Source organism: Papilio polytes, unplaced genomic scaffold (assembly GCF_000836215.1).
Source record: "Papilio polytes unplaced genomic scaffold, Ppol_1.0 DF823731.1, whole genome shotgun sequence".
NCBI classification, from domain to species: Eukaryota; Metazoa; Arthropoda; class Insecta; order Lepidoptera; family Papilionidae; genus Papilio; species Papilio polytes.
In genome coordinates this window covers 5,250,843-5,251,096 of record NW_013525473.1, presented here as the reverse complement: position 1 = coordinate 5,251,096, position 254 = coordinate 5,250,843, and the positions used below count along the sequence as shown (strand labels likewise).

Here is a 254-nt window from a genome sequence, read left to right as displayed (position 1 = left end):
ATCAAGATGACGTTAGTTGTATAGTCAATACGTAAAATGGGGGGAGGGGGAACACGCGTGGTCGTGTGAGTTGCGTCTTTACTCACGCGGGGTCGGGGTTATTGCTAATCTCGGACGGATATATATCTTCTTGTATGCCCGAGCCGATATCTGTGTCCGGGCTTTTCGCTTCGATCAAGATTGAGCCTTGGACGTGCTCAGTGATCACAGTCCTAGCCGGGTCGCTGGTTGGCGTCTTGTCCTCGACGCTGGGC

The 254-nt window shown here is 53.1% G+C and overlaps 1 protein-coding gene across 1 annotated transcript in view; it reads right to left on the bottom strand.

Annotated features, from left to right (window-relative positions):
- LOC106103516 (tropomodulin-1) overlaps positions 1-254 on the bottom strand; it is a 34,989-nt gene that overhangs the window by 2,713 nt on the left and 32,022 nt on the right. The window lies entirely within an intron of this gene.